Raw genomic sequence first — 12,669 nt, forward strand, 5'->3', positions numbered from 1 at the left:
ATGTTTGGTATTAAAATTAATTAATAATTATAAAGAAATTATTTCTTTATCTGGATTCTTACAAGGAGAGGACACGACTGGCTACATACTGATCAGCATGGACTTGGTGAAACTATATCGAAAATGAGCGAAAAAGCGTTCGAGTTTTTCGTCCAATGTGTCTTGAAAACGTTAGCTGTTGATGTTTCAAATTCAAAGATATCAAGCTTATACGGTAACTATAAGTCGTAGTATGATTTGTTGAACAATTAGAGCGTCGTTAATTAACGTCTAAATTATAGCTCTACTTTCGAATCCTCAGATTTTTTGTTACTTATGTCATTTTTATCTAATATCAATCAATCAATCAAATATTCTTTAATCGTAATAGGCATAACCTGTTACAAAGGGAGTTATGTTCTCAACAATTAGTTCTTGAGCACTAAACACAAGACCGTGTTATTTATCAAACACTTGGCTTTTTTCCACCTTTATTAGTTGACTTGTGTTTAGTGCTCAACATACAATAAAACACGGTTTCAAGAACATTTCAATTAGTTCTTCTCAATTAATCAATACAAATTTTTTAACATAATTATACAAATTATAAATTGTACTTAATGTTGCCACATGAAACATAATGTACATCGCACTTTCCGTAAAACATTTCTTGAAACACAAGAGATCAAATTTTTTCCTGATATCGTTAGCCTTTTCACATACACATAACAGATGAAATTTTGAGAAGTTCATGTTACATCTTGGACACAAATTATTAGTATACACATATAATTTATTGTCTATCAATATAACATCGCCATTGAGACGAAGTTGAATAAAGAACCTCTTCACATTGAAAGGTAAATTAGATACCATATAGCTATTTATATTAGGGAAGGCCAATATTGTGCTGTACCACTTCGGTGAAATTCGTAACCGAATATCTTCTATATCTTGAAACAATAAATTTTCCAATACATTTCGGGTTAATTGGTTACATAGATCTTGACTGATTTCTGGACAGTAAATTAAAGGTTCTATTGAAGAACCAAATCTATTTACCACTGTTGTCAATTGTCCAATCCAGTTCCTTTTTGAAACTTTTAGTAATGATTTACGGTATAATAAATGTACAAGCCTAGATGCAATATAACCACTGCCCATAAGTTTTATAAGAAATTTCACACATCTTTTAATAATTAGTGCAGTGAGACTGAATTTACTTAACTCTAACCTTAAGGCGCTACCTGGCACTTTGAACTCCAATAAGAACATTCTACGGATAAATTTGTTCTGGATCTCATCTAACTTCTGTTAATTAGATAAGCACCATATAGGTGAAGCAGCGACCGGATGGCTGAGCGGTCAAGGTTAGCAGCCTGCCGCCCTGGGGGACCCGGGATCGAATCCGGACGGGTCGAAAAATCCCCAGGAATTTTTCGGGGGGTGGTCCGTCCGGATATGTCGGTCCCCGTCCCTCACCACCCGGCCGCCCCATTGTGGGCCTGGTCGAACCCCTAATGGGCTTGCTGTAAGAGGTCCTCTTAGTGCCCACTGGGCGGAAAGAGTTACAGAAAAAAAACAAAAAAAAAAAATAGGTGAAGCATAGCTTATTGCATTGTAAACTATTGAGTTAAACAAGTTAAACTGTACATGGATATTTTTTAAATTAGTTATAGCAAATAACTTAATTGCACCATTGATTGTCAGCCTTAACCATCGTTGCCTTGATTTGGCTGTCAAAGGATATCATGGGAGTTAAAATTATTCCAAGAAACTTAATTTCGTTTACCATTTTTAGTTCTACATTGTTGATGTGAAAGGACATGTTCCTTTTGGGTAGTCTAGAGCCATTTCTAAATACTATAATATGTGATTATTTTTATTAATATTTAATTTTAATTCCTTAAAATAATTGGTAATTGCTTGAATTTTTCTCCTAAGAGCAGCTGCTGTTGGAGCAATGATAACAATGTCATCGGCATAAGCAATGGAATGGATAACAGTCTCATCGACAGTAAATCCATCGTTCTCATTAGTAAAACTATTGTTTAGATCAAAGGTATAAAAATTAAAAAGATGTGAAGACCAGGGGTCTCCCTGTAACAAACCACGTTCTATCTTGAAAGGTTTCCACAATTTATTATTCTGTCTAATGATTGCTTCGTAGTGACCGAATAGTAAACCAACTATTTTCACCATTGAACTATCTGCTCGATATCGTGACATTTTATTTTGTAAATCTCTGATACGTACTGAGTCGTAAGCTTTCTCTAGGTCTAGAAATAATGCAAATACTTTGTGTCTTTTCCTATAGAGCTGTATTTGAACAATTGACAACAATATAAATAAGGCCAACTGCGTGCCACCTTTCTTAATAAAGGCAAATTGGGTTGGATTCTTCAAATTTCCTAGGTCTATCCACTCATTAAATTTTGTCACTAGCACTGTTGTAAAGAGTTTTCGGAACGCCGATAGTAAGGCGATAGGACGATAATTTCCGGGGTCCGATCTATCTCCTTTTTTGTATAACATATGAAATATCACATTATTCCATTCAACAGGAACTACTCCAAAAAATTTAAAAAGGCCAATGGGATCGGTCAAATTTCTAATTATTTTTTAATTTAAAACTCTAAAAAAAAATTTAGATTATAATGGACCTCAGAAAAATAGTGAATAGGACATCCTTACAAGAAGACATAGATAAAGAAACAAAACAGCTTTTAAAAAAATATTTATTGAATGATTATCCAAAGAATTTATTATGTAAGTGGTACAATCATTTTGTAAATTACAGATATAATGTAAAGAATCATATTGATAATACTTTATATGTGAAATTTCCGTATGTACATAAACTTTATGAGAGATATAAATTAATTTTCAAACAGTATTCTATATGTATCGTGGCAAAACAAAAGAACAAATTGTTGAATATAGTTAATGTCATAAACAGAGATGATACAAATATGATAAACAAACTTGATGTTGCAGGTGTAATTTATAAATTATCTTGTATTTGTCCACAAACGAAGTCTTACGTTGGAGAAACCGGAAGGAAGTTGGAAATACGTTTAAAAGAACACGAGGCAGCAATAAGATTAAAAAGAGAAGAGTCGCCGTGGTACCTACATTATAAAAATAATTTTTGTAAAATAGATAGAAATAATGTAAAAATACTTTATAAAAAAGAAAATTGTTTAAAACGAAGAATAATAGAACACTTCTGTATAAAAGAATATGCAAATTTAATTAACCTGAATGACGGTATGCAGATAGATGCATGCTGGAAAAATATCATCCAGCGTAAAAGGAACGGAGGTTACCAAGACTCAACTACCCACTGATGAGGCGTTGCGAAATGCATTTGCGAAATAAAATTAAGAAGTTCATGAAAGTATAGCATCTTTTCGTTATTTATTGTCTAATTAACTCACTCGAAATCGGATTTAAAGAGTAGTTTTTTACTTGGATTATAATCTAAAGTTTTTTTTAGAGTTTTAAATTAAAAAAGAATTAAGAAACTACTCCGTTATTATAAAATCCATTGAATTGTCTGGTCAGGTAATCAAATATTGGTATTGTTAACTTTTTGATCACTACATTAGGAATGTCATCACTTTCGGTTGCAGTTCTATTTTTGAGCTTCCCAATGCAGCGTTGTATTTCTTGAACATTAAAAACCTTTTCCATGAGACTTATATCAACATGTGAATTATCCATAAAATTTCGATTTTTCTTTTGACCGATATTCTGCAGAGAACCGTTCAAAATACTTCTGCCATATGCTATCTGATATATACACAGGCCTCCTCCTCTGGGTAACCGGTCGGCGGAACCTATTTATTATACTCCAGAACTTTTTCGAATCCTTCGTTTCTATCAGACTGTTGTTTAAAACAGAAAAAATCTTCTCTTTTTGGCTTTCAAAAAACTTCTATAGATTCTTTTATTTTCTACATATTTTTTCCAATCTGATTGGAGATTAGTTTTCCTAAAACATGATAAACTCTTCTGTTTCCTACTCTTGTAATAATAACATCTGTTGTCATACCATGACTGTTTGTATCTCTGCCGTAAATTGCCAGGGCAATAATTGACGCGAGAAGTTTCTAACAACACAATTAATTTTTCGTAATTTCTTAACGGACAAAGTTCTCTCTCCTGATATAATATTTCATTTAATATATTAGGAATTTCTTCTGATAGTCTCCATGTATTAAATCTTTTGCTCCTTATTAAGCTGGACACATTGTATTTCTGTGTATTAAATTGTGAAGTATTGTTACTTTCCCCATAACCCAGTAGAGCCAGCTGAACTGGGAAATGATCTGACATCTCCAGATCAAGCACTGCCATCTTAACTTGTAATCGAAGCAATTCTACTGAGCAAATGATGTAATCTATTGCTGATTTACCAACATGACTTATGAATGTATATTCAGCTGGGATATCTCCAGCTACCCTACCGTTTAGTATAAAGAAGTTATTATCTTGAACAAACTTTAATAGGTGTTCGCCCGATGAGTTTATCACTTTGTCTTTAGACAATCTTTTATTATCAATTTTTACCCTGTCGTCTTTGTTGGCCGTATCCAATATCTCTCCAATGCGGCTATTAAAATCACCTCCCAGCAACCATAAGTCTACGTAGTTATTCCACCGGTCGATCACTGTTTGTAATTCATTATAATATTTGGAACTATTTGTAGAAGATGGGATATATATTAATAATATCCCTAGCCTTGTTGTTCCCCATAAAGCTTGGAGTCTTGAATCCAAATCTACTAAAGCCAAAATATACCATGGCATAACTTGAAAACGTATTATATAACCAAATGATTTCTTAATTAGTAACAACAACCCGCCTGCTGGTCGACTAAACTTCTGAGTCCTAAGTGCCTCGCTGCATAAAACCCAACATTCTTCTTCCAGATCCAAATTTTCCAATTTAATGTTATTGGCCATCCACGTCTCTGTAAATCCAACGACTTCGTGTAACGATAGATTTGATATTGATATAAGGGATGACCATTCGTTTTTTTGGAAATGCTCTGAATGTTCCAGCAACATACACATATTTTATTAAATCCTGTATAGGTACTATTAGTGCGTGGGAATGGAAGTTTCGCCTCAACAACCCTATTATTATTAATAGTCGTTTCGAAGTTTTCTACATTGTCTTCCTCATCCAATGTAAGGCCAAAGTTGCCAGTAGATTGTTTCCCTATAAAAAATGATCTACCAGGATAACTTCATTCGAGTTGATATCGTAGGTAAACACGTTACCCTCTTTTATATAATAGTCATCTCTAACAGTAATTTTGCATCCCCTATATTTTTCTTGGGATATAATGGGTATTAGTTTTTTCCTCCTAATCCTTGACCGTTTACATAAATCAGCAGTAAATACCAAATTCCCATTAAACTTCTTAAGTCTATTTGACTTTGCTTTACAAAATTCTAGTAAAATTGAATTTCTCTCAATTATAGAATTAAGCGTAATTTTGACTATTGATTTATTATCAGATCTTGAAATTTTGACTAAACTTTCCAAGTAACAATCTGGCAGGTCTAACTCATTCTTAATAAAATGGGAGATCTCATCGGCAAGATCATTTGTCTCAAACGGGTAATTCAAAATTATAATGTTGTTTAACGTTCTTTCATTAATAGACTTATCGATCTGAAATTCAAACATACCTCTCAGTTGTTTGCCCGTTCTGATCTCTTGTTCAAGTGTATCCATTCTTCGAAAAACCTTATTCAACTCCTCCTTCAAATCTTTATTTTCCTTCTTCAATGATATTACTTCGGCTTTAATTGTACACAAATCAGAGTTTAGCTGGATAAATTTTTCCTGTATCAAGTCGTAAACCGCTTTAATGGTATACTTCGACTCATCAGCTTCATGCTCTTCCACTTCCGAGGTCTTCAGAAAATAGTCCTGGATATTTCTTTCGAAAAGGATTCTCTATGTTGATCTTGGTCTTCTACAAATTCCATTAAATCGCTCTTATCAGTAATACTCATATTACCTTTTCGGGGTCTTCCACGCCCTCGTTTTTGCATATCTTCGCACTCTGTAGCTTGAGATGATCTAGTCAAGGGGCCTGGATTGGATTCTATCCCAGCGATAATCAACAAGCATCTGATTAGCCTAAAACAAAGTCTATTCGAATTTATCAAGATTATCTGATAAGTCATTCTTTTAATCTTAAGCATTGAAACACTCGAACTGTACTACTGAGCTCTGACAAAAAGTCACCAACAGCGCCGACTACCTGCCAACCATTTTTATCTAATAGAAAATAACAATTTTTGCATTTGTGTATTTAATAAAATATTTGTATAAATAATCGGGCAGAAATGACATATGTACCGTACATTTTAATTTTACTTTCTCGGCTGTTATGCATATATAACAAGGGAAAGTATTGGAATCGTGTCAAATTTGACCTTTCGAAAATCTCCACTTTTTGAGACCCTTGAAACGAAACCAGTAAAAAAAAGACAAAAAATTCCTTGGTATATATATATATATACCAAGGAATTTTATATATATATATATATATATTATATATGTGTGTGTGTGTGTGTGTGTGTGTGATAGCATCTATTTCGTTTAATATCTCAAGATGGGGTAAAGATTAGGAAACGAAATTTGGCACGGTAGCTTTATATAAGGGTAATTGGCGGTGTTAAATTTCGGTTGTGAAAGATCGAGGAGATGGAGAGATAGAGGGTAGTCACGTGTCATATCTCGTGTGGTGACAGACTTAATGCGAATTATACTTGTTAGTATAAACATTTTTTTTTTTTTTTTAATAAAACTCATCTGTACTCTCAAAATTAAGTCTTTTGCTATTTTATAATAGTTGAAAATGTGACATCCTAGACTATAGTTTTTATAAAAAGAATAATGTTTTGATGATTTATTTTAAATGAATGCCAATAAAAGAAAAAAAGCTTAAACATCTTGTTATTTCCTCGTCTTTTTTTTTAAATATAAGCTACCGTGACAAATTTCGTGTCCTAATCTTTACCCCATCCTGAGATGTTAAACGAAATAGCGCCAACACACACACATATATCAAGGATTTTTTTGTGTTTTTTTTTTTTACTGTTTGGTTTCAGCGTGTCTCAAAATGCGTAGATTTTCAAAAAACTCGAAAGGTAAATTTGACACGATTCCAATACTTTCCCTTGTTATACTCGTATATACATAACAGCCGAGAAAGTAAAATTAAAATGTACGGTAAATATGTCATTTCTGTCCGATTATTTATACAAGTATTTTATTAAATATACAAACACTTTCTTTGTAACGACAACTCTTCCTGAGATGGTTACTCAACGCAGGAAATAGTGAAGAAAAATTCGGATTGGTTATTAACAACCTCTTCATTCGATATTACCATTTTTAGAAATGTTTTAACTCAGGAAACAGACCACGAGGTATAAAAGAACTTAGAAAACGTCATACAGGACGTCCAGTTCACGGGTCGTCCAGTCGCTGTTAGTAGTCAAGTTTTTGTGAGCTGTCCAAGTCGGATGTCGTCCAGTTTCAGTGCGCCGCCTAGTTCAGAAATCTAGTTCCTATTAATCGTAACGTTCATCTCTCAAATTACTAGTTCGTCGTCCATCAAACTCCTCATCAATTCCTCTCGCCTATAGAATTGTGACTCTTTTCCGTTTAATACTAGAGAGAATGTTAGAAGACCTCCTTCAGAAGACTTCGTTTGTTAACGAGGAAAATACCTACTTGCAGTTCATTCTAAACTCTCTCTCTCTCGCGGCAATAGTTATAGGATTTCGTCGTTGAATGCTTTAATTCCGGATACCCCGTCTCTCTTATCTTCCCTCCTCCTGCGCGAGCGGTCACGTATTCATCCTCATACGTGACCGCTCAAGCATGGAAATTTGCGCAAAGCCAGACGGTTACCTTCGGATCTAATTGCTGGTGATGTCAGAAGCAAATAATATAGGGGACTTCGCGAATACATAAAGTTTTATATATTTTTGTGAGCCAAAATTTTCTAATAGGTGGCGCCATATAAAAGTTTATTTATTTATTTTGATTGATAGTAAAAAGTTATTTTTAAAATAAAATCTCATAACAGCCCAGAAAGTTACGCAACTAGTTGCTAGAGTTTTTAAATGTACTGTATGTAACACATGCAAAAAGAAAAAACTACTGATTCATATACTCGTACTTTAAAATTATTTATTAAATAACTATCATATGAATTATATAACTTAATTTATAATATACGTTTTGAATTAATAATTCTGTGTTAATATCTTCGTAATAAAATCATAGATTTCACGAAATATCTTCATGGAATGTAAAATATAATATTTTGCCAAAGTCATGTGGTAAAAAGTAAAATGCAAAAGAATAGAATATACTAAAAATTGATCAAATTTTAAAGAAGACAGTTGCTTAATTTGATTGTAAAAAAATTAATAAGTTTTTATAGAACTTCAATAATTAATGATGAAGATGTTTTTTGTAATCTCAATCAGATGGTAAGAAATACATTATTTTATAATTTCAATTAAGTCTGTCTTAAACTTTTTTGCTTTATAAATATATTATTTGACTTTCGAAATTTGTAACAATGTTAAATAGATTGACATTCGATGCAAATGTCTGTAACTTTTCATAGGGATTTAAATCTAACGAATAAATTCACGAGTTTATAGACACTAATGTTGACTATAATTTATTGTTTTATAGATGTATGCAAATGGATTGTGATATTTTTATGTAGTAAAGTTAGTTTCGTTTACTTACTCTAGTAAGTTAATTCGATAATGGATTAATCTGAAAATATAACTACATTAGTATCTCTGATTAATTGATCATTAGCATTCCTAAAATTGAGATGGAATCAAATTAAAATAATTATTATTCATTTAAATAAGAGAAAGTAATCCCGACTTTATCAATTTTACTTTTTTTTTATCATAAAAAAGGTTTGTATTTATGATTCTATCTTATGCTGTTTATTTTGTTTCTTTTATAATAGATGATGTTATAAAGAGATATTCGCCAAATGTGTCCGATTCACTGAGTGTTTTCTTTCATTTCTATAGCTTTTTGTTCTTACTCGAGTGTAATTCCTCTATTACATCTTTTTCGTTTTATTTATTCTCATTTCTTTTTCAATCGAACATATTGGATTTAGTTTTTACTTTAGAACAAGAAATTGCTTTTTATAAGCCACATGTAAGCTTATCGGAACGTCTTCACTAATATTGGGAACAAAAAATTCCAAATATTGTTTCTAGACTGCAAAAACATTATAAAATATCGTTGGAATTTATTATTATTATTTTCGTGTCTCTAATACTGTTCGAATTTTAACAATTAAACCGAATTATATCTTATAGATATATCAATAATCACAAATCATGAAGTATTAATAATTTTCCTTTCCGCAATATACCATAACTTGCTAAATTTCTAAAGTGTAATTCATTTCCTTTTTAAAAATTGAACTACATCTATTTGATTTCTTCATTCCATAACTTCACCAAATATTTGTTTAGCAAATATATCATGTTTCTTTTATAAAAACATATTAATAAAGCTTTTCAAAATTTTAGATGTATTTTCTCTCGTCTATAAGCTAATATTAATTACAGGTAGTTGGCTTTTCATAAAATTTGTTTCCAGCTCTGAGAAAAATAACGAAAACTCTCGAAACATGATTTAAATCCGAAATTTTATAACAAAAACTGAGAGATCTTCAACATTAGCATTTCAAAGATTTAGGAGTTTAGGGTAATCCTTTTAAGACTAAAGTGTGAAGAATTAACGATTTTTGTAAACTTTTATTCGTAAAATTTTTGTTCAAATTGTGAAGTTACAATAATAAAATGAAGATTTTTCAGAATGTATTTTAGCGAGCCGTTTTCTGATGAAAATGATTCTTCAGAAATGTCATAGGCAGGGTCCGGGAGTAAAGTAAGCCTCTTTTTCTCTTTATCACGCTCCATTTGTCATTTACAGTGTTTTGGAACAAACAAAATACGTAGCAATTACAGTATTAATTAATTATTAACAGTAAAATGTATTTATTAATGCTTTATTAATTAAAAAACATTCTTAAAGATCTTAATTTTTGTTAGTGAAAACGAACATTAATTTGTAGAGGTAGGGACCGTAGTGGTCCCTACCTCTACAAATTAATGTTCGTTTTCACTAATGTTCGTCTACAAAGTAATGTTCGTTGAGAGGCGGAAGTAAGTTTACTCCCTTCCGCCTCTCAACGTCCGAGATCACAGGTTGAAACTATTTGTACTATGGCCGATACTTAGTACGAATTCTTTAAACCTAGTAACTACCGTATTTCCCCGAAAATAAGATCTAACCGGAAAATAAGCCCTATCATGATTTTTCAGGATGCTTGTAATATAAGTCACACCCCTAAAATAAGCCCAGTTTAGGTCGTCAGCCAGATAGTCGTATTTAATACTGCCGTTGCAACCCACGACGGACGTATTGAATTATGAAATAAAAATATTAATATATAATTAAATATAAATAAATATTATTATTGACATTAATACTTACAACAAATGATAATATAAATTATACTAGCTGTAAGTACCCGCTTCGCTGGGGTTTTTTTTTTGTTCGTACATTTATATGTAATATAGTTTTTTTAATATAAAAGACATGCGTTAAAAGACTTTTCTTTTCCTAGCAGATAAGTCCAGCATTGCTCGGGCAAAAAGTAATAGCGAAAATTAAGATTATTATGTTATAGCCAACCTTACCCGTTTTCACAGAATTCAAGAATTAGGTCCCCTGTTTCCAAGACTAATTAGAGAATTTTTAGATGGGTCTAAAAATATGTTAGATTTCCTGCAAAAACGCATAAAACCGCATCTGCGCCTGTAAACCTTGTACGTCGCTTTCTCTTGACACTTCCATTGTTAACACTCCATTCTTAACACTTTCAACCCACATATCTCCCAGCTGTTATCTGCGACTTCGTTCGCGCGGATTTTGCAAGCAAACCCTATTTACATTCAATATTTCAACAACCATAGTAAATTGTTATATAACACCTACCGCTGAGAATGATGAGAATTGCAGAGAATCAAACGAATTGTTTTCAATTTGATTAATTTTCTGGAACGTTTACAATCATTCTATAATCGAACCAACATGAAAAAAAAAACAAATTCGAATTTAAAACGGTTCGAACATTTGGTTAAAAAATAGAAAAATATAAAAATATTTATAACAATATCTGAAATGTAATCAATTTAATATACCTAAGAGCTCAATGAAGACTAAACGTAGTTTAAAAAAATATCGCATTTAAAATCGTACAGTAGAAGCCGTTTTTCAGGTTAAGCCTTAATGTTCTCCCTCTCTCTCCCACGGGGAATTTCGAAAAATCCTATCTTAGTGTGCGTTTTCATGGCGTACCCTAACTGTGTACCAAATTTCACCTCTTTAGTTGGTTGCGTCAGTTAATTTGTTATTGGAAACGTCCAAAAGTCTTTCTGAAATAATATAGAATATTATGGAACATTTTTGAAAGATCTAAAAATTATTAAAGTAATCCAAAATTTATCAGAATATTTGTTGTTTGTTTTTATCATTTAATTTTTTAATTATTTGTGTAGTGCTACGCAACTATGTATTATTGTTATTATTATTATTATTAATTATTTTCTCGGTTTCCTTTTTGTATGTATCGGGTTTTCTTGGTTTGTACCGTGTCGCGTGGAATTTTCTTATGATGTCACCTTAGGATACGTGAGAAGCTTTCTGATTGGTCCAGAGTGGGACAATAAGTGAAGCGGACTTCCGGAGAGCGGGAAATATAAATTGAGGGACTCTCACGATTGAGGACACTTTTTGGCTGCTTTTGGATTCGTCGAGGAAGGTTGCCGAGGAAGGGTCAGCAAGGACGTCGGAGTTAGACCGGGAGAACAGGAGTCTAGAAAGGGCGACCACTTTCAGTCGGGAAGCACAATCCGTTTCCATCGTAGTGTAATTGAGAAGTATCAACGAGGGACGTACTTCTGGTGACGTAAATTACGTTCAGGTATCGGAAAGAACTATTAGTTTTGTGAATTAACGTAAAGAAAAGGAACGCTTGGAACTCGAGATCGTGTTGCATTTACTTAACATAATACCGTGATTCGTCGAAGGCTAATATATGCAATTATTGTATAGAAGGAAAATGTGTATGTATATATGTATATAGAGTATTGTAAATTTCGTTAGTTTTAAGTCGTGTATCGTGTAAACTTGAGGGTTAGGAAGCATCTCGCGGTTATTGTACTGTTAGAATAAATTACTGTTGTTTCGCCAAATTCGTGCACGTGTAATTGGTCATTACTTGAGTCCTTAACATACATCCTTATTACATCCGTGGACTTAGATCCATCGGATAATCAACATTGGCGTCCGCGACAGGATATTGATCGGGTTGTTTGTTGTAAAAGGACCGACCAAACGTGCATCTTGTATTAACCCCTCATCCTACTGCCGCTTATATCTGTAATTATAGCCATTGGAATTGTAAATTATATTATTGTAAAACCAAAAGGTTTCGGTAAACTATGGATGAACAAATTACCAGCGGATCTTCAGGGGCAGGGGAATTGGGCAATGTGCCTATTGTAACGGGATTTATGGGCATGATCCCATGT

Source organism: Centruroides vittatus, unplaced genomic scaffold (assembly GCF_030686945.1).
Source record: "Centruroides vittatus isolate TY-2023 unplaced genomic scaffold, ASM3068694v2 contig_880, whole genome shotgun sequence".
NCBI lineage: Eukaryota > Metazoa > Arthropoda > Arachnida > Scorpiones > Buthidae > Centruroides > Centruroides vittatus.